General features: G+C 44.4%; 1 long non-coding RNA gene across 1 annotated transcript; it reads right to left on the bottom strand.

The window, feature by feature from the left end:
- Positions 1-3,562: 3,562 nt before the first annotated feature.
- LOC143987483 (uncharacterized) lies at positions 3,563-21,070 on the bottom strand. Its single transcript, XR_013276650.1, has 3 exons — positions 20,903-21,070; positions 8,136-8,199; positions 3,563-3,660 (listed from the first exon to the last, which is right to left on the bottom strand). It is a non-coding gene; the product is annotated as an uncharacterized LOC143987483 (long non-coding RNA).
- Between the last annotated feature and the right edge of the window lie 1,062 nt (positions 21,071-22,132).

Raw genomic sequence — 22,132 nt, 5'->3', positions numbered from 1 at the left:
CATTGTGTAATGTATGCTTACTGCTTTTAATAAAACACATTGTTAATTTTAAAATAACATAGCATACTTACTTTCACTGTGCAGTTCGTTTTGCACAGTGTGGCCTTGATCATCATCTTCTGGGATCCTCCAATGGCACTCACAGCTCCTTGTCGCTCTCCCTGGGGGTTACTTGTAGGCACGCTCCCGAGTCCAGCATTTGCGTCCATAGACAAAGAATGCCAGACTCAGCCCCACCCCCCCGGCGCCCGCATCATTGGATTTGATTGACAGCAGCGGGAGCCAGTGGCAAAATGGTCGGTCCTCACCCATTTTCACTTCATCAAATCTGGCCCTCTTTGAAAAAAGTTTGGACACCCCTGACATAGGGCATGGAGTCACAATATAACAGGTGGAAGTCTTAGCCTTTGTACACACAGTCGGACATTCCGACAACAAAATCCGTCGGATTTTGTTCCGACGGATTTTGTCCGAAACTGGTGTTGCATACACATGGTCGGACAAAGTTGTCGGAAAATCCGATAGTTCATAACGTGATGACGTAATTTAGTTACGACGGGACTACATTCAGGCTAGTAGCCAATAGCTTTGGTCTCGGAATTTGATCTGAGCATGCGTGGCACTTTGTCTGATCAGAATTCTCTACAAACGGTCGGCCAAAGTCCGATCGGATCATGTTGTCAGAAAATTTTATAGCCAAGCTCTCAAACTTTGTCCGTCGGATATTCCGACGGAAACAGTCTGATGGAGCCCACACATGGTCGGATTATGCGTCAACACGGTCCGATCGGACATTGTCCGTCAGAATATCCGACCGTGTGTACAATGGCTTACAGTTATGTGAAACTGTATGTCTGCTCTTGTGCTGCTTTGTGGGTGTGGGCACACATATATAAAAATGTTGGGGTTCAATCACATGTGCATTCTAGCAGTCAATCTAATTCCTGTATGCAATGCCAGGCAGATATTGGGAAGTAGAGGTGGCAATGTACACCTTTTATGAAGTACTGGCATTCAGTTGTTAGAGGTGCTGATAAAATATATTATTTGGTCCACTTTAAAATTTAGCCCTTTACATCTCATTCTCATGTGCGCCGCACTTTCCTCTTAGGCCGCGTACACACGCGGGGACTGTTCGCTCAACTTTGTCCGCTGAACAGTGTTTCGGCGGACAGTCCGCTCGTGTGTGGGCTTTCAGCGGACAGTTTCAGCGGACAGTCTGCTGAACAAAGTTTTTCGGAAATTCCGAAAAACTGTCCGCTGAAACTTTGTTTCAGCGAACAGTCCCCTCGTGTGTAGGCTTGTTCGTCAAACTAAGTTCCGCGCATGCTCAGAAAGGATTTACACGCTGAAGTTTGCATTGCAGTGTATAGGGCGTCGTTTTGTAGTCCCATCGTACGTGCCGTTCACGTCATCGCGCACGGTTTCAGCGGACTGTTCATTCGTCGTGTGTGGGCAAGTCCGTCCATGCTAATTTTGAGCGGACTGTCCGCTGAAACTGTTTGACGGACAAAGTTGGGTGAACAGTCCCCGCGTGTGTACGCGGCCTAAGTCTTATGGAGAACTCTTTTGGAGCACCCTTTAAAATTATGGACAGTCTCAAGGTATCCCTATCTAAAACATAAAAAATGATTCTAAGCCCTGTACACACGGTCGGAGATTCCGTCGGAATGTTTCCTATCGGACCGTTTTGTCGGACATTCCGACTGTGTGTGGTCTGCATCGGACTGTTTCCGTCGGAATATCTGACGGACCAATTTTTCCAACTTGCCGGTAAAATGTTCCGACAAAATGCTCCGATCGGACATACTCCGATCATGTGTAGCCTACTCCGACGGACAAAGTGCCACGCATGCTCAGATCAAATTCCTAGACCAAAGCTATTGGCTACTAGCCTGAACGTAGTCCCGCCCTAATGAAATAACGTCATCACGTTATGTACAATCGGATTTTTCGACAACTTAGTCCGACCATGTGTATGCAACATCACTTCCGGACCTCTTCCGGAATTAATCCGTCGGAATTACTTCGATGGATTTGGTTGTCGGAATCTCCGACTGTGTGTACAAGGGCAAATCGTTTTACATAATGCGGCACCATCAACACACGTAGGACACCGAACATTAGAGGTGATTTATTCTTACAAAGCAATTACACTTTTGCGTACTAGTACCAACTAGTATTCCAATTTTTCTCTTCTCCCTCAGTTAGAGCCGGTTCACACAGGGGCAACACGACTTCCACCAACTTGGATACGACTTGAGTATGAATAACAGTGTGACTTGGCGTGACTTCAACATGACTTGGGGCGACTTACAACACGACATGAAGTCGACCCAGGTCGACTTTGGCTGTGGCCAATCAGAGAACAATAAGCTCTCAAGGGGGAACTCCACGCCAAATTTTAAATAAAAAACCGGCATAGGTTCCCCCTCCGGGAGCATACCAGGCCCTTAGGTCTGGTATGGATTTTAAGGGGAAGACCCCCTATGCCGAAAAAACGGCATGGTGGTCCCCCAAAATCCATACCAGACCTTTATCCAAGCATGCAGCGGAGGAGCCTGAGAGAAGACACCAGAGAGCTGGAGATGATGCCGGTGAGCGGGAGAAGAGGCCGAACAGAGCAGAGAAGTCAGAAGAAGACCCCCGACGTCGGAAGAAGGCCCCCGGAGCTGATTAATAAATTACTTTAAAGACCTGTGTTGTGCTATTTTTTTTAATTGACACTTTTTTTTCCCCAGGTGAATGGGTAGGGGTACAATGTGCCCCTTACTCATTCACATTGGGTGAGGGGCCGGGGGGCCCCCTTATTAACCACCTCAATACAGGACACTTAAACCCCCTTCCTTCCCAGACCAATTTTCAGCTTTCAGTGCTCTCTTACTTTGAATGACAATTACTCAGTCATGCTACACTGTAACCAAATGAATTTTTTATCATTTTGTTCACACAAATAGAGCTTTCTTTTGGTGGTATTTATTCACCACTTCATTTATTATTTTTTGTAATATAAGCGAAAAAAGAGCGAATTTTTTGAAAAAAAACAAAATTTTCTACTTTCTCTTTTAAAAGAAACCAAAAAAATCTAATTTTGGCGAAAATTTAGGCCAAAATGTATTCTACTACATGTCTTTGGTAAAAAAAAATCCTGATAAGTGTATGATCATTGGTTTGTGTGAAAGTTATAGAGCCTACAAGCCATGCTATGCATAATTGAAAATGTATCAATCCTAATGCACTGATGGCCTATCTCATACAAAAGGATATATATATGACAAGGCTCAGGTTTATATTAATCTAAATGGTGAAAAGAGTGCCACATCCCTATTGAGAATCATTAAAGAAGAGAGGGGACAAATTGTGAACAAAGGGACTGGAGGGTAACCAACCCCCGGGACTTTATCAACGGCACTAAGTATGATCAATCAAGATTTAAAATCAATTGTAAGTTTTATTCAATGTACAAAAAACATTATTTGAAACAAGTGACTTTCGTCTGTTTTACATGTATAATACAAAATGCGGATGTACAGAAATAGGTATATGAGCCTTGAAGACTACATAGGTTACCACATTAGTGTAAAATTCAAACTGCATTGTTTCTTTCTACATGTTTTGCTCAGATAGAGCTTCCTCAGGACAATTGCAGCGTATAATATTCTACAAAAGAACAAAATTGTATAAACAAATTAATTGATGTTGAAAAAAATGAAGTAAAATATGCATAAATAAGTTTTGTTTTGTACATAACCAAATCACAAAGGGTACAGAAGGCATTGAACAATATGGGTCAACACATTCTGATCAGATAAATTTAGTGGCAGAGCTCCCCTCAAGACATCTTTGATGGCCGGAAAGGAGCATAACCACCACCCTCTACGTAATATAAGGACATAAATTTGCAAGTCAGTATAAAATACCATATTAATTATTCAAGCCGGGGGACACATTAACCCTTTATCTGGGTGGCGTCCCACATAATCATAATCATAATATATAAGCAAATATCATTCTCCTCTAAAGAGAATGATAACAGGATTGAACTGTGAACTGTGAACTAAAAAAAAAAAAAAAAAAAAAAAAAAGGACAAAAGGATGACATTCTGAGCATACAAATATTATGCATGAAAAAGGTTATACAAAAGAAAGAAATATCCAAAAACATTATATATAATAATGTAAACTAGGAAAACAAGGCAAAACACAGCCTCTTACCCCATAGGTCTGATAGATTAAAATGCTTTGGAGTCGTGGCAGTTTGTCTGATTATTAAAATACAGACCAGTTGTCTTATTGTATTCTGTCATCAAATGAGCGGATCACGGTGAGGGCATCATTAGGGATCTCCCAATCAACCCCTCTAGGGATCTGCAGAAGCACAAGACATAAATATGTAATGGGCCAGTTCGAATAAAATATCAAATTGGCCCAATCAATGCTCCGAACATACCTGGTGGAAACCTGATGGTATTTATAAATAGAGTAGAACCAGTTCAACAAGCCCAATCTCAGCAATCAGCCTGTATTGTCAGACATGGATTGAATAGAGTGTAGTTCAGGCACAGAAGTTTTCACAGTGCTGATCTCTAAAGAAACAGTAAAAAGAGAGAGAACATACGTGTTCCCATTACTGTTGTAAGAATATCCCCAAGCGATCATCAAAAGTGATCTCCACAGTGATCTCCTCAAAGCCTTTCCTTTCTTACCTATTAAATTAAGTAGTGTGTAGTCCAAGAGGTTAAAATGCTCCTCCACTCGTTCAGCGGCTCCCCACGTCAGCTTCCATCGCTAGTTAAGATGGTAGTGACAGGGACCCGCATAAATACCTTGTGCTTCCAGCCCGGCGGCGTCTGACGTCACCGCCGGGCTGCGGGCACACCTGTTGAGAGGATCGCCGTCCCGCGCATGACGATGTCAATTGCGCATGCGCGAAGGACGTAGGTCACGTCCATACCGGGCTGGCGGCCATTTTGGATTCTGGCAATAAAACGATTTTGCCAGGAAATGATATATCAACCCCTGTACTCTGACGATGACCTATTATAAAGTCAGAGACATGCAGCCATGATGGCTGAAGGCCAAATGCCAAGATCTTGTAATGGGATACATCAAGGATAGCGAGTATCCAGGAGTAAAAGTGAATCGACACTCTAGGTCAATCACCATGCAGTCCTGATTTCAACAAGGTGGAAAAATGAAGGATACTCGCAGCCCAACGGCCGAAAACGAGGAGGGGGAAAGAACTCCCAATTAAAAATGGGGCGGGCTGACTGTACCCCTAACCAGTTAGGAAGGGTGAAGAGTCAAAGCCCGCCCCGGGGTGCCCGTACAGACCCCATAAGGGAAGTCCCCTGGGAGAAATCCCTTTCAAATATGACATCCACCACCGTGATCTACAAAAAAAAAAAAAAAAAAAAAAAAAACCCCTTGCTAATCTTTATTACAAAAAAGGTTTGAAACTATAAGCATCATTAAGTCCCGGAGATCGAGTAGCTTTCAAATTAAATATCCATCTAGTTTCTCGTTGTAGGAGAATTTGATTGTAATCACCCCCTCTTTCTCCTGGGGGGATATGTTCTAAAGGAAAGAAATGCATGAAATTATCATTGAATTGATGATATAAGCCAAAATGTCGGCTGATTGGGGTCTCCATTTTCTTCCCACGCACCAGGGACACATGGTCCCTGATGCGGTGGAAGAAGGGGCGTTTTGTCTTTCCAACATAGAAAGCATTGCACTGGCAAACCATAATGTACACAACCCCTACTGACTGGCAGGTCACAGCAAATTTGGGCTTAAACAAATGGCCGTTGGGTAGACGTATGGATTTAGATGCATGTAGGTATCTGCAAAAGCCACATTTGTGGCAAGGGGTACAACCTGATTGTCTGGAACCCAACCTTACAGAGGAGGAAAAGTGGCTTTGTACTAAAGAGTCCCTCAGAGATCGCGACCTTCTATATGTGACACCCGGATAATCCGGGAGATGTTTGGCTAAAAGGGGGTCACCCTTCAAAAGGTACCAATATCTCTGAAGAACTCCTTTGATTTGCATATGTTGTTCATTATATGTAGTAATGAATCTGACCTCTAGATTAGTCTTTGGTGGTCTATGATTATGTATTAAAGAGGCCCTATTCTGTTTCTTGGCTTGTGCATAGGCCCTTTTGAGGCATTTGTTACTGTAGCCTCTTTGACGGAGGCGCAACCTCAGCTGTCTTGCCTCTAGAACAAAATCCTCATGACTGCTGCAATTTCGTCTTAGACGAAGATATTGTCCGTATGGGATACTCGCCACCAGAGGGGACGGGTGTGAGCTAGATGCATGTAAGAGTGAGTTTGCCGCAGTTATTTTTCGGTGGAGAGTGGACTGAACAGCCCCATCTCCATCCGTGAAGATTTGCACGTCCAGGAAGGTTATCCTGGAAAGACTCATTTCCATAGTGAAATTGAGGTTAAAGGAATTTGTTCCCAACAAATCCACAAACATCCTCAATTCATCCTCACTCCCTGTCCACACAAAGAAGATGTCATCTATGAATCTTCGCCACATCGGTATAAAATCGAAGAATCGCTGTAAATTCTCCTGGCGAAAGATCTGGCGCTCCCAGCCCCCCAGGTACAGGTTGGCATATGAGGGAGCACATTTCGTCCCCATAGCCACCCCCTGCACCTGGAGGTAGTGGGAGCGCCCGAACATGAATATGTTATTGGTGAGGATGAAGTGTAGAAGATCAAGGATGAAGTTTCTATAGTTGGGAGGAATACGTATATCCTCCACTATAAAGCTTTCCACTGTCCGTACCCCCTGTTCATGGGGGATTGAATTATACAAGGCCTCTACATCTAGGGTCACTAGCCAGGTCCCCTCTGATAGCGAGATCCCATCCAGAGCTCGCAGCAAGTCCGAGGTGTCTCGTAAGTATGATGTTAAGTCCTCCACAAAGGGACGTAAAAAATCATCGACCATGGCACTCGCATGCTCAGTCAAACAGCCTCTTCCTGATACAATGGGGCGGCCAGGAGGTTTCAAAGGATCCTTATGCACCTTCGGAAGGGCATACATTGTCGGAGTTTTGGGATTGGGGACATTTAGATATTCCCACGTTTTCTTCGTAATAGTACCTTCTCTGTAAGCTTTGGCAATTAATTTACCAAATTGGGTATTGATGTAACCAACGTGGCTTGCTGGAACTTTGCGATACCATTGTTTGTTTCGCAAAAGGTCCAACACCATATTCTCGTATTGAATCAAATTCATTATTACAAGGTTTCCCCCTTTATCGGCCGGTTTTATTACAATGTCTGTGTTTGATTTCAACATTAGGAGGGCCTCTTTTTGTTGCTCTGTAAGGTTGGGTTGTTGTGTACTTTCCCACTTGGTCTTTATTATTTCTTGGGTCACTTGTTGTACAAATGCCCATATGTTGGAATTGTTTTGTAAGGTAGGGAACCTATTGGATCGTGGTTTGTATTCTTTTAATGCATGCGAGAAGTGCGATTTTGAGGTTGCAGCCGGACGCTCCGTATCAGTATCCTGATCAGCGAGCAATACAGATGCTTCCTCCAGATCAGTGGAATCAATGCCTCCCTCCTCCCATAATTCCATAAGTTCCTCTATGGCCTTAATTTCTGAGAGACTAAGGGCATCAAGTGATGTGCTAGAAAATGGTGAGTCCTGTTTTCGGTTTAATGATTTATCAAAAATTACCTTATAAAAAAGTTTCCGTGCAAAAAGATATGTGTCCTTGACCAATTCAAAAGTGTCAATGGGTTGTGTAGGACAGAAAGAAAGACCCAATTTCAACAAGGAAATTTGGGCTTCTGTAAGTGAGCTCGAGGAAAGATTGATTATTTCAAAGGGATTTTGTTGTGTCTCAGGTGAATTTGGTCTAGTGCTTTGGGAACAGGTTGATTGAAAATTGGGGCTGTGCGAAAACCCGAATCAGAGGCACCCATGGTCCGCCCCCCATCCATTAGGGGCGAGGCCATGGGTGCCTGTGGGTCGGGCATCAGGCTCGGATGTGAAAGGGGTGAAGTGTTTGTTTTGGTCGCAGAAGCCACTTTGGCTGCTGAGGCTCTTGTGTGAATAGAGGTATTTGATATGTGAGAAATCGGTTTAGTTTGAGAAATACCTTCCTTCTCATTAGTACGTTTGGCATGACGTGTTTTCTTACTCGATGTGATATTTGCTGTGACCTGTGAGGAGGAAAGAGAGGAGGAGGAAACAGAAGAATTAGAAGACATATCTGAATCTGTTTGTTCTACATTATGACTTCGTGTTTTGCCTTGTTTGGGCAAAAATTTTGTTTTATAGTTTCGACTGGAAGTCCAGTTATAGGCCTGATTATTGTCATAGGCCAGTTTATCTCGCATGTACTTTTTTTCCTTGTTGGAAATCAATGTAGCCACATATTGTTCTAGATTGGATTTTAAATTGTGTTCCCGGTCCAAAAAAGATTCATGCGAGATTACTGATGTATTCTTGTCATATAGTTTCTGGATTTCATTGTCAGCAATGTTCAACTCATTAGTATAATGAGAACAAAGTATCTGCATCATGGTAGTAGAACATTGCTGAAGATTAGCCTCCCATTGGTGTTTGAAGGAGGGTTCTATTTTGTAGATGGTGGGAAAAATCTGTATTCTTAGGCCCCAAGGGGACATCTCATCTTCAATATATTCTATATTCTATATATATTCTATATATATTCTCTTTTTTTTTTTTTTTTTTTTTTTTTAGTTCACAGTTCACAGTTCAATCCTGTTATCATTCTCTTTAGAGGACAATGATATTTGCTTATATATTATGATTATGATTATGTGGGACGCCACCCAGATAAAGGGTTAATGTGTCCCCCGGCTTGAATAATTAATATGGTATTTTATACTGACTTGCAAATTTATGTCCTTATATTACGTAGAGGGTGGTGGTTATGCTCCTTTCCGGCCATCAAAGATGTCTTGAGGGGAGCTCTGCCACTAAATTTATCTGATCAGAATGTGTTGACCCATATTGTTCAATGCCTTCTGTACCCTTTGTGATTTGGTTATGTACAAAACAAAACTTATTTATGCATATTTTACTTCATTTTTTTCAACATCAATTAATTTGTTTATACAATTTTGTTCTTTTGTAGAATATTATACGCTGCAATTGTCCTGAGGAAGCTCTATCTGAGCGAAACATGTAGAAAGAAACAATGCAGTTTGAATTTTACACTAATGTGGTAACCTATGTAGTCTTCAAGGCTCATATACCTATTTCTGTACATCCGCATTTTGTATTATACATGTAAAACAGACGAAAGTCACTTGTTTCAAATAATGTTTTTTTGTACATTGAATAAAACTTACAATTGATTTTAAATCTTGATTGATCATACTTAGTGCCGTTGATAAAGTCCCGGGGGTTGGTTACCCTCCAGTCCCTTTGTTCACAATTTGTCCCCTCTCTTCTTTAATGATGGCCTATCTCAGTTCTTGAGGCCCTAAAATGTCAGGACAGTACAATAACCCCCCAAATGACCCCTTTTTGGAAAGAAGACAGTCTGCGGTAATTGGTAAGAGGCGTAGTGAATTTTTTGAAGTTGCAATTTTTTCCCCACAATGCTTTGGAAAATTAAGAAATATATATATATATTTTTTTTTTTCACGAAATTATCATATTTACAAGTTATTTCTCACACATGGTGCAGGCATAATTGCAATTACACCCCAAAATACATTCTGCTATTCGTCCTGAGTATGGAGATACCCCATGTGTCAGACTTTTCCACAGCCTGGCCACATACAGAGGCCCAACATCCATGTAGCACCATCAGGCGTTCTAAAGGCATAAATTAACACATTTCAACACATAAAACACATTTCATTTCCTGAGTACCTATTACATTTTTGAAGGCCCTGGAGCACCAGGACAATGGAATTACCCACAAAGTGACCCCATTTTGGAAAGAAAAAAACCCAATGTATATTCTGTGAGGCATAATGAGTCTTTTGAACATATAATTTCTTTCCACAAGTTTTTGGAAAACGTGGAAGGAAAATGAAAACCTATTTTTTTTTCACAAAGTTGTCAATTTAGAAGATCTTTCTAACACATAACATGTACATAGCCAAAATGACACCCCAAAATTCATTCTGCTACTCGTCCTGAGTATGGCGATACCCCATGTGTCAGACTTTTCCACAGCCTAGCAACATACAGAGGCCCAACATCCATATAGCACCATCAGGCATTCTAAAGGCATAAATTACACATTTCATTTCCTGAGTACCTATTACATTTTTGAAGGCCCTGGAGCACCAGGACAATGGAATTACCCACAAAGTGACCCCATTTTGGAAAGAAAACAACCTAATGTATATTCTATGAGGCATAATGAGTCTTTTGAACATGTAATTTCTTTCCACAATTTTTTGGAAAATGTGGAAAGAAAATAAAAACCTATTTTTTTTTCACAAAGTTGTCAATTTAGAAGATCTTTCTAACACATAACATGTACATAGCCAAAATGACACCCCAAAATACATTCTGCTACTCGTCCTGAGTATGACGATACCCCATGTGTCAGACTTTTCCACAGCCTAGCAACATACAGAGGCCCAACATCCATATAGCACCATCAGGCGTTCTAAAGGCATAAATTACACATTTCATTTCCTGAGTACCTATTACATTTTTGAAGGCCCTGGAGCACCAGGACAATGGAATTACCCACAAAGTGACCCCATTTTGGAAAGAAAACAACCCAATGTATATTCTGTGAGGCATAATGAGTCTTTTGAACATATAATTTCTTTCCACAAGTTTTTGGAAAATGTGGAAAGAAAATAAAAACCTATTTTTTTTTCACAAAGTTGTCAATTTAGAAGATCTTTCTAACACATAACATGTACATAGCCAAAATGACACCCCAAAATACATTCTGCTACTCGTCCTGAGTATGGCGATACCCCATGTGTCAGACTTTTCCACAGCCTGGCCGCATACAGAAGCCCAACATACAAGTACCACCTTCAGGCTTCTAACATATAGCATGTACACACCAAGAATTACACACCAAAATACATTCTGCTGAGCAAAGGGTAAAAAAAAGGCTCACCTGTGGTTTTAGCAGACAGGGACACCGTTCCAGAGCAGTCAAAGCATTTTCTAGACAGCCAAAGGAAATGTCCAGGAATTGTCCAGGCAGCAGACAGATATGGAAAATTATGAACATGGTTCAGTACAGTCCAAGGTTTAGCAGGCAGTTCAGGCATAGGCATGTCCAGTTCAGGTGGCAGGCACAGGCATGGCCAGTTTAGGTGGCAGGCAAAGGTAGGGCCAGTTCAGATGGCAGCAGGCGGCACTTTGTACATTGGGCCTTGGTCAGGTAAGACCCGAGGACAGGGGTAGAGGCTTCTTCCCACCCAAATCTCTACGAAGCCTCCGAGTCTCCAGACCCTAATCCGAGAAAACGAAAAACCTGGAGAAAAAGGTTTTCTCCACTCGGAAAACTTTTTCTGGAGCCCCTCACATGTGAGACCCCTGTGCTGTACAGTGGCAGGGCAAATGATCAGTTCAGGAGGCAGGCAAAAAGCATGGTCATTTAACAGGCCGAGGTCAATTCACGTTGAAGGCAGAAATATGTTTGGCAGAGGCATAGTCATTTAACAGTCCGGGTCATACACAGAAATGGCAGAAAGTGGATACTGGAAAGAAATCATCTTCACTTTACTAATAGTTTAGTGAAGTATGATAGCTTCGATAGCAAGTTCCAATGCAGAGGCCTGGCTGGGAGGGACAGTCTGGACAGTAGTATCGGGTGTCACGGCGAATTCCTCTACTTGTACACACACGGCATCTTTTTTGGGGTTTGCGACCTGTTTGGGTAGGAGGGAGGATGTCGGGAAAGTGCCTTTCATGGAGTCTGGCTACTGCATCAGACCGAATTAGTTGAGTGGGTTGGCCATGGGGATAGACAAGGGCTGTGATGACATCTTCTTGGAATCTTAGATAGGTCAGGGAACTTTGGGTGCTCTTAGAAAAAATAATATAAGAATTGAACATGGCCAATTGCATCAAATAAACGGCGACTTTCTTGTACCAAAACAGTGATCTCCTGGTGGCCAAGTAGGGCTGCATCATCTGGTCATTCATATCCACCCCCCCCCATGTATAAGTTATACTCGTGGATACATTTTGGCTTCTGGATGGGGCCTTTTCTTCTTTGCAGTTCCACCAAGGTGTCATTGTGTATTGTGGAAAGGATGTAGACATCTCTTTTTTTATCTCTCCACTTCACCGCTAGTACCTCGTCAGTCCGCATACTGGCCATTTCACCCTGTTTTAATTTCTTGGTGATCAATATCTGTGGGAAACCTTTGCGGTTGGTCCGTGCTGTCCCACAGGCCACAGTCTGCTTTAGGTATAGATGGCGGAAAAGTGGGAGACTTGTGTAGAAATTGTCTACATATAGGTGGTAACCTTTCCCAAGCAATGGTTGGATCAGCTGCCAGACAATTTTGCCACTTGTTCCCATGTAGGTAGGGCATCCAGGGGGGTTTAGCTGTCTGTCTTTTCCCTCATAAATTATGAAGTCATATGTGTAACCCGTGGCCCTGTCACACGCCTTATAAAATTTTACCCCACGTCTGGCTCTTTTACTGGGCATGTATTGTTGTATTGCAAGTCGCCCAGTGAAGTGTAATAGGGATTCATCCACACAAATATTTTTATCAGGGGTAAACATCTGTTTGAAACTGGCGGAAAAAAAATTGATTAGGGGCCGAATTTTGAATAATTTATCATAACTGGGATGATTTCGAGGGAGGCATTGGGCATTGTTATTGAAATGTAAAAATCTCATGATCATCTCATAACGGTTTCTGGGCATAATTGATGAATAGACCGGCATGTGGTGGATAGGTTGGGTAGACCAGTAGGAATGGACTTCATTTTTTTTTGTTAGCCCCACGTTGAGGGTTAGGCCAAGGAAAATTTTAAATTCTTCCACGGTGAGGGGTTTCCAAAAAAAAGAACGGGCATAGGAGGAACTGGGATTGTTGGCTATATGTTGGCTGGCATATAGATTACATTGCTCCACAATGACAGTTAGGAGATCATTGGTAAAAAATAAATGAAAATAATAAAGTGGGGTTACATTTTCCGTCTGTATCTGAGGGCCTGGCTGGGATGTAAAAAGGGGAATAACAGGTTCTACTGACGTATCGGGCAGCCATGTTGGATACAGCAGAACATCTGGAAGGCTAGTATGGGCACTGCCTCGTTGATGGGATGCTCCGTTGCTAGTATCTGGCCTATCTTCAAGGAAGGTTGCAGAACTGCTGGTGGATGCCTGCCTATCCCGGAGTGCTGCGCTGCTGGTGGATGCCTGCATATCATCCTGGAGTGGTGCGCTGCTGTTTGATGTCTGCGCCTGCTCATTTCTCCCGTTTCTCCTTGTTAGGATTCTATCTTCCTCGGTTTCCATCTCAGAGCCACTGCTTTCCACTGGCTCATAATCGCTATCCGAGTCTGACGGAGAGAGTTCCCCGCTACTCTCGTCCGACATACTCTGGAGCATCTGGAAAACCTCCTCTGCGCTGTACGACCTTTTAGTCATGTTGACGGGCAGATGTCAGATGGCGGGCGGAAGATGTCAGATGGCGGGCGTCAGATGTGCCTGATGGCGGGCGTCAGATGGGCCTGATGGCGGGCGTCAGATTGGCCTGATGGCGGGCGTCAGATTGGCCTGATGGCGGGCGTCAGATAGGCCTGATGGCGGGCGTCAGATGGGCCTGATGATGGCGGGCGTCAGATGAGCCTGATGATGGCGGGCGTCAGATGAGCCTGATGATGGCGGGCGTCAGATGGGCCTGATGATGGCAGGCGTCAGATGGGCCTGATGATGGCGGGTGTCAGATGGGCCTGATGATGGCGGGCGTCAGATGCGCCTGGTGATGGCGGGCGTCAGATGCGCCTGGTGATGGCGGGCGTCAGATGCGCCTGGTGATGGCGGGCGTCAGATGCGCCTGGTGATGGCGGGCGTCAGATGCGCCTGGTGATGGCGGGCGTCAGATGCGCCTGGTGATGGCGGGGCAGATGCGCCTGGTGATGGCGGGTCAGATGCGCCTGGTGATGGCGGGCAGATGCGCCTGGTGATGGCCGGGCAGATGCGCCTGGTGATGGCGGGGCAGATGCGCCTGGTGATGGCGGGCAGATGCGCCTGGTGATGGCGGGCAGATGCACCTGGTGATGGCGGGGCAGATGCGCCTGGTGATGGCGGGGCAGATGCGCCTGGTGATGGCGGGTCAGATGCGCCTGGTGATGGCGGGTCAGATGCGCCTGGTGATGGCGGGTCAGATGCGCCTGGTGATGGCGGGCAGGTGCGCCTGGTGATGGCGGGTGGCTGATGTGTCAGATGGCGGGCCGATGTGCCAGGTGTTTTTGGGGACACTGTGTTTTTGGGGACACTGTGTTTTGGGGGACACTGGGTTTTGGGGGACACTAGCTGGGAGATCAGTGGGTAAACAGCAGACAAACAGCTAGAAAACTCACTGATCTTCCCGGCTGAAGCAAAGATTTCTCTTCCTCTCCTCACTGACAGCTTCTGTGTGAGGAGAGGAAGAGATGAGAGCAGTTACAACTGCTCTCTATTTACATTACATGACGACTGTGATTGGACACAGTCGTCATGTAATCAGGAGGGCCAATCACATGGCCCTCCTGTTGTATTTTTCTCTCCGGTCTCAGGGGGTCTCAGGCAGATCGGGATCGCGCCGCTGCGCGGGCACGTGGCGGCGCAATCACCGGTTATCTGCCGCCCATCCCCCTTTGTTTACTTACGATGGCTGTGATTAGACACAGCCATCGTGCGGATCAGGAGGGCAAATGACATTGCTCTCCTGCCGATCCGAGATGCGGCGTGTGCGGGGGACACGCGCGCACCGGGATCGCGCAGCTGCGCGGGAGCGCGCCCGCGCGATCCCGCTTCTTTGACATGACGTTCAGGAACGTCCTGTCAGGAGTAGAGAGCTCCCACCTGGCCGTTTATATGCAGTGGCCGGGTGGGAAGTGGTTAAAGGGGGCTCCCGGATTCCGATAAGCCCCCCGCCCGCAGATCCCGACAACCAACGGCCAGGGTTGTCGGGAAGAGGCCATTGTCCTCATCAGCATGGGGACAAGGTTCTTTGGGGTGGGGGGGCCGCAGGGCGCCCCCTTCCCCAAAGCACCAACACCCCCCATGTTGAGGGCATGCAGCCTGGTACGGTTCAGGAGGGGGGCGCTCACTCGTCCCCACCCCTTTCCTGACCGGCCAGGCTGCGTGCTCGGATAAGGGTCTGGTGTGGATTTTGGGGGGACCCCCACACTGTTTTTTCGGCGTAGGGGGGCTTCCGCTTAAAATCCATACCAGACCTAAGGGCCTGATATGCTCCCTGAAGGGGGAACCCATGCCGTTTTTTTTATTTAAAATTTGGCGTGGAGTTCCCCCTTGAGAGCTCATTATTGTCTGATTGGCCACGGCCAAAGTCACCTGGCCTGGGGCGACTTCAAGTCGCGTTGTAAGTCGCCCCAAGTCGCGTTGAAGTCACGCCAAGTCACGCTGTTATTCATACTCAAGTCGTGTCCAAGTTGCCTCCAAAAGTCGCGCTGGAAGTCATGTTGCCCCTGTGTGAACCGGCTCCTACTCTCCATCACTCAGCCAATGTGACCTCAGTGCTGATGGAGAGGGGCAGGGGAGGGTAAAACAAGGATCCTGTGCAGGCCATCAACACCCTTCTTATCAACACGAATGACAGCACTGGTTGTTAGGATGCTGGTGGCTGAAAGGTTGAACTGGTCACAATAAAAACCGGTGGCTTTGTGTAACTAAAAGGCAGGCTTGAGACAATTTTTGGGCAATTTTTTTAGGCATTTTGCCAAGGAAAGACAAAACAAGAGGAAAATCCCAGCTCAACTCACCAACCAGTCTGCTTGCCAACCAAATTAACCTGTTCAACAGTATGCGTTAAAAACAGGGGTTTCGTTAGCACACATTTGCAAACACATGTGTAAGCTGCAAGACCTCTTCACTGCACCCTGTATCGCTTGCAGTCCTTATGAGAGTCTCCACAATGGAAGCACAGCATTCTTATGGATAGGGGCACATTGGACAAGGGGCAAGTTGGCCTAGAGGTAGCCCAATCCTCCTTAAAGGCACATGGGCACTTTGGACACCCAGCACATAGCACAATGTTAGAATATTTACACCAGTAACAAAGAGATGGCCCCTGTCCCCACCTATAACTGGCCTTCACAGCAAGGAGCACATGGAAGGGCAAACACATGAAAGACAAAACCAGAGAAAATTCCCAACTCAACTCACCAACCAGTCTGCTTACCAACCGAATTAACCTGTCCAACAGTATGCTTTAAAAACAGGGTTATAGTTAACACATATTTGCAAAGGCCTCTTCACGGCACCCTGTATTGCTTGCAGTCCTAACCCTACAAAATGTATGAGCGTCTCGACAATAGAAGCACATGCCCCTTATCTATCTATTAGAATGCATGTGCTTCCATTGTGGAGACATTCATAAATTTAGTAGGGTTGCAGGGTGAAACAAAAGGTTTAGTCATCTCCCACAGATAGTAACCAATACTTACCTCCCCTTTACTCCTCTGCTGCTCTTTTCGCCGCTGGAAGTAAGCAGAGGAAACCTTTTTGTAAGTTTCAAGTCAATGCCACTCAAAGGTTACACCTTTAGTTTTAGATGTGTGGCAGACTTTGCTGCTCCTCTAAAAAGCAATCTGCAATGGATTGCTTTTTAGAGGTATATGAATATCAGTAAGGGGGAGATATGTCACCTCCTTGCCACCTGTTTTAACCCTGACAATGCAGCACCTCTGCACCGCAACTGTGCACAATATCAATATATGTGATTGCAGGGAGGTTGCGGGATAGTCCCATTTAGTTGAAGGGTTAATGTTTGGTGGTGGTACTTCCTGCCGAATGAGGCAGGCGGTAGGATTTTTGCTGCTGCCTGGCTGAATTTGCAGCTTAAAGATGAATTCCAGGTATGCTTATTTTATACATGGTTTGACCAATGTAATTATGCATATATCATACCTGGCAAATCATTCTTTGAATGGCATTCGTGCTGAGTGCCTGATCCCCTGTGTTCAGAATGCAGCAGGGCAGCCGCTCGGTGCGGAACCCAGAAGCAACTGGAGATTTCTGGAGTAGCAGTGTCTACATCATTGATTTCCAGCTTCCAGGGGCAAGCTTTGTATATGCCATGGGGTCACCACCCTACCTCTCCACTTTGTCCAATCAGAGAATGCTTTATATTGTTTCAGAGAATACAAAGCACTCTCTTAACCTCTTCCCACCTGTGCTATAGCCAAAGGACGGCTACAGCGTAGGCCTAAATTGCCGGCAGGGTGTCCATGTACGTCCTCCCATGCATGTGCTGCTTCAGACTTGGCTGATCCCAGATCGGAGTAAGGGGCCGATCCCGACCCTTTATCATGTGATAAGCTGTCAGCCAATGACAGCTGATCATGTGATGTAAACAGAAGCCGGTAACCGGCTTTTTTTTTCCTGAGGAGGAGAAAAAAAAGCAGATTACCGGCAAGTGTAAATGGGACATCGGTCCCACACACAGACACCCACTGGTGCTTAGCAGTGTCCACCAGTGCAACCTTCCAGTGCCCACCAGTGCCACCTATCAATGCCCACCAGTGTCATCTATCAGTGCCCACCAGTGTCACCTATCAGTGCCACCTATCAGTGCTGCCCATCAGCGCCTCCTTATCAGTGCCCATCAGTGCCTCCTCATCAGCACACATCAGTGAAGGATAAAAATTACCTGTTTGCAAATTTTTATAACAAACTATGAAAACAGTTTTTTCATTCATTCATTCATTTTAATTTGTTTTTGTTTGTTTAGCAAAAAATGAAAACCCCAGTAGTAATTAACTACCACCAAAAGAAAGCTCTATTTGCGTAAAAAAATAAAAAAAGGCTAAACATTTTTTTGGGTACAGTGTAGCATGACCACGCAAATGTCATTCAAAGTGTGACAGGGCTGAAAGCTGAAAATTGGCCTGGGCAGGAAGGGGGTGAAAGTGGCCAGTAAGCAAGTGGTTAATGGTGCCTTTGCTGAACAGTCAACCTTCTGTGTTCAGAATGCTGCAGGCCACCAGCTTGGCACAGAATCCAGAAGCAAGTGGATATGTAGCTGTCTACAGCAGTGATTTGCATCTTCCAGGGGCAACCACTCTGTCTCTCCACTTTGTTCAATCAGAAAATGCTTTACATTCATTCAGAGAATACAAAGCACTCTCTTAACCTCTTCCCATTGGCACTTTAACTGAAAGACGGCTACAGCAGGGAACTAAATATCCAGGGGGCATCCATGTACTTCCTCCCATGCATGTGCTGCCTGCACGCTCCTAGCATGGTGCGGGTGGTGTGCTCTGTAATCAGCGAATCCATGAGACTTGGCTGATCACAGATCGGAGTAAGGGGTCGATCCTGTCCCTTTTCCACGCGATCAGCTGTCAGCCAATTTCAGCTGATCATGTGATGTAAACAGAAGCCGGTAATCTTTTTTTTTTCAGAAGGAGGGGGAAAAAAGCTGATTACAGGCTTGTGTAAATGGGACATCGCTCCCGCACATGGACACCCACTGCTGCTAAGCAGTGCCCCCCAGTGCCACCTATCAATGCCCACCAGTGTCGCCTATCAGTGCTGTCTATCAGTGCCAAATATCAGTGCCATCTATCAATGCCCTTCAGTGCTGCCTATCAGCACCCATCAGTGCTCATCAGTGCAGCCTATCAGCACCCCCTCATCAGTGCACATCAATGAAGAAGAAAAATTACCTGTTTGCAAAATTGTATAACAAACTACAAAACTATCTCAAAATTTTTAGTCTTTTTTTGTTTGTTTAGAAAAAAACTAAAAAAAAAACTATAGAGATTAAATACCACCAAAAGAAAGCTCAGTATAGCATGACCGCACAATTGCCATTTAAAGCGTGACAGCGCTGAAAGCTGAAAATTGGAAGGGAGTGAAAGTGCCCAGTAAGCAAGTGGTTAATGGTGCCTTTGCTGAGCAGTCAACCTTCTGTGTTCAGAATGCTGCAGGCCACCAGCTTGGCACAGAACCCATAAGCAAGTGGATATGTAGCTGTGTGTACTTCAGTGGTTTCAAGCTTCCGGGGGCATCGTCTAGATGATATATAAAATGTTCAGTTGGTCCACGCTAGACCAATATAACTATGTAAAAAAAATTAAAAATCAATGCCTGGAATTCTTCTTTAAAAGGGGAAGTTGGGGGTGCAGTAGTACAAATGCTGCTCAACTGCCCATTTTACCGCCCACCTAACTGCAAGTGTAAATGAGCCCTTAGAATGTCTCTGAACCTCCACATGTTAGTACTGGTGGCTGAGCATCCAATTTTCAAACACCAATGCTGCCAAGTGGGAAGAAGGGGAGTGAGTCACAGGCTCCTCTATTTCTAGCAATAAGTATCTCTCTTCCATAGGTGTGTGCAGCCTATTGCATTAGGGTGTGCACACTAAAGCTAAAACAACACATGCACGTATACTGTATACACTCACTCTACACATACATTCTTCCTTGTGGCACTCTGCCCCACTGGCACATTATATACTTTCCTGCAGATTCAGAGTGAAGGAGAAATGATTCCACACTTCTCTTATAAGCAGAGCCGCTCAGTGGGAGATCTTTCTAATCTCCCCACCACCATACAGAGCAATGCTAATGCAAACGGGGTGATTGGGGTGTGCCCAAGCACACCCAGCACACCCTGTGTGCAAGCCTATGCTCTCTTCCTTTCCAGCTACAAACACAGCAGCAGAAAAGTGAAGGAAAATGAATCACCCTAAAGTGACCTGTTGCTTTGCCATGCAAAGCCAATGCACAAATTTACTTTAGTAACCATTACACGTAACAAAATGTATGCTACTCAAATGAAAAAGAAAAAACACAATAATATATTTGTGTTTTTCACCCACTTGTTTTTCTACTGCTCTTTTTCCATCTTTATGAGAATGTTTCACAAGGAGAAAATGACTAGTTGTGAAAGAACAAATAATTAATTTGGACTTCTAAGTAATTGACTTTACTTTATAATTATAGATGGCAATGACTGAGGAGTTCATTTAAATGTATTTCATATTATTACATCAATGGAAAGAGCTGCTAATCTCTTCAAACAACATGCTGCAGCAGACAATGCATACGATTGCTTAAAAGGCAATGTTTTTCCTTCTACCATGAAAATATACAGTTTATAGTTTTAACTTGCAGATGCTTTGTTTTCAGTTTTTGACATATCAGGTCGTTACCATTTTCCAAGTCAAGCAAGGTTATTCAAAGAAAACAGTTCCGTGTCATCTGAATGAAAACTGTCACTGCATGCAAGCTTCAGAGGTCATGTTATCCAAAGCTGGAGTCTATGGAGCAGATGCAGGCTCATAAGTAGATGCTTAGTATACTGTGAAAGAGTGTTAGCAATCCACACTGCCTGAACATCATTTACTGAGAATGATCACTGACAATCTAACCTTCAATAATGAAAATCACATCTAAACTAGAGATCTTGCAATTGGCAGAATACTGCTAAAAGCTAGCTACACATATTAAGGTCTGGTTGTACAACCAGACTGTCAAATACATAACCCCCCAAATTTTTGAGATGAGCGCGAGAGACACCTATCACCAAAAGTATGTAGTCAAAGGATACACCACCTGCCATGCCTCCTTAAAGCAGAAATATACAAAAAAATATTAGTTAAACCCATAAGTGCTTTTTTTTTACCACTAATATTCCTTTATACTGGCTTTTAACATTTGCAAATGTAGCAATTTAGTAAATGATGTTCAGGCAATGTTGAGACATACCGTATATAGAGACTGTCACTTTAAGAACATATAATATGCTTGTTTCCTTCTTTCCTTAGGTGTGTTTTGTGTTCATTTTTCCTGAGGAATTAAACTAACTTCTGAGCCTGTAACGACATACATTGCTCATAAGCTCCAAGAATAGGTTTCCGTATTAAACCAGTTTGAACTGACCAAATATTGCTGAAATTTCTATTTTTGCTGGTCATATAATGTTAGCACCCATTTAACTGTTTGCTTGCTATTAAGAAGAAATAGACTCTGATTGGACTAACTATACGATAACACCTAGATTATAGCCTAAAACACGCCTAGACCTCATGCATATTTATTACTATATGTTGTTTAGCTTGATGTTTTTGTAGAACAGAGACACTTCCACTCTTTGCTCGGCTCACGTGAGCTGAGTTTCTGTTTGTGTTGTATCTTTCCACTGCAATTAATAAAATGCACCTTTTCTTTAAATTTGGACTACAATCACATCTAGAATGTCTTGTTTTAAGACTCCCTAACCTGATTAAACACTGGTGCCGTGACTCGGATCCAGGCCAGTAGACCCCTGACCAGGGGTGGACTGACAACTCATGGGGCCCCCGGGCAATAGGAGATTATGGGGCCCCCAGGCAATCAGACATTATGGGGCCACACAGTATACACAAACACACACACACAGTATACAATCACACAGTATGCACAGACATGTTTCTATTGGCTGAGAAGGTACTGGAGAGGTGGGGTAGCTATAATCAAAGGATTTTTAGACCAAAAGGATGTTGGTAAGGGACATTTTAGATACAAATGTAAAAAAAAAACAGATTTTTACATACTTTCCCTGGTTTTAATGAGGCTGGCAACCCTGATGGGGCCCCCTAGTGGCACAGGGCCCTCGGGCAGTGCCCGAGTGGCCCAATGGTCAGTCCGCCCCTGCCCCTGACCAGAGAGACACAAAACCTGCGAACGTGCAGACCAGTGACCACGGCTAGAAACCTTTGTTCTTACTTATTCTGGCAATCCCGGCAAATAGCAGTTGGTGTCTGAGATCCACTGGCTGAAGGGGTCTTTATTTTTCATCAGATGGTAAGATAAAAGGAAATGTATGTCAGAATAAGGTTAATGCTACACAGTTTGACCCAAATAACTCCTTTACTTTACCTGTTGCAGAAATAATAGAGCTGATAATAATTATTATTTTTGGTGGATTGTTGAGGTTTTGTTTCTATGCTTGGGGTG

Source organism: Lithobates pipiens, unplaced genomic scaffold, assembly GCF_037356315.1.
Source record: "Lithobates pipiens isolate NorthernLeopardFrog02 unplaced genomic scaffold, aLitPip1_a1.2 Scaffold_18, whole genome shotgun sequence".
NCBI classification, from domain to species: domain Eukaryota; kingdom Metazoa; phylum Chordata; class Amphibia; order Anura; family Ranidae; genus Lithobates; species Lithobates pipiens.
Note: the sequence above shows the minus strand (reverse complement) of the source record. Positions and strands in the feature narration are given on the sequence as shown.